Genomic DNA, 1,163 nt, shown 5'->3' with positions numbered 1-1,163 from the left:
ATTTCCTATTCCTCTTATCTGTTTCTATTATTCTTTTTTATTTTATTTAGTTGTTTCGAAGGCCTTTAGTGCTACTAGGAGAAACTCCCCTCCCCCCTTTTCTTTTATTATGTTCTATAACTTGGACATCTATTACTTATTTTTAATAAATAAATTACTACATTTGAAAAAAAAAAGAGAACTTTTAATACCAAAGATAATTTGTAAAAAAAAAAATATATATATATATATATAATATTATCCTCAACCCCCAAAAACAAAATTGAACTCAATACTTTTTTGTTCCCAACATACACACATTTTGTTTTAGCTTTTTTTATATATATATAAAGATGAAATATATACAAATTCAAAGAAAACAAATGCATACAAATTTTAGAAAAATATCAAAAAATTCGAAAAGAAATCAACTTAAACCCTAAATTCTATAGTCAGAAGTTCATATTTAAAGTTTTGTTCCGAATATATCCTTTTAAATTTATGGATATTGGTGTGGATACTTAACCCTTATTAAAAAAATATAGCAACACAACTTCAAAAGCCATAAAAAAAAATAGCAACACAACCCTACATTTAACACGTACTCTAACTACTTAAATTCAATTATCCTAACATAAAAAACTGATTAATCAAAATAAGTTAATCTAATATGTCATTATTCTAATATATTTTCTAACTAATTGAATCAAAATATCCTAAGTATCAACTAAAACAAAATATCTTAAATACTAAGACCCAGTATCATTAGCCAGGTATCCTAAGTACTCAGAATCCGTTTTAAGCATTTATTTCATATTCCGGATGTATTCAAAATGTGTAATGCGTATGTTATATCCTGATGATTACATATTTAAAATATGTTTTATGATTTTAGAGTGCTTTGGGACACAATACCCAAAATGTGTCACATAATATATATAGATAAATATTTGACGTTTACACAATTCAATAAATATTATATTTTATTAATTTAAATAAAAAAATCCTATTTTTTACTTATTAGAAAATCTTTTGAGCAGTCATCAACAAATCAAAGTTTTAGTAAAATATTTTTTTATATGGTTTGCATTTTTGTTATTTGTTTGCATATTTTTATAGGCTTTTAATTTTTAGCCTTTTAGGTTTTTAATGATGTTAAAAATTAGAAAAAAATGGTTCTTTAA

This window comes from Arachis hypogaea, chromosome 11, assembly GCF_003086295.3.
Source record: "Arachis hypogaea cultivar Tifrunner chromosome 11, arahy.Tifrunner.gnm2.J5K5, whole genome shotgun sequence".
NCBI lineage: Eukaryota > Viridiplantae > Streptophyta > Magnoliopsida > Fabales > Fabaceae > Arachis > Arachis hypogaea.
The sequence above is the reverse complement of the archived record's forward strand: the minus strand, read 5'-3'. Positions refer to the sequence as shown.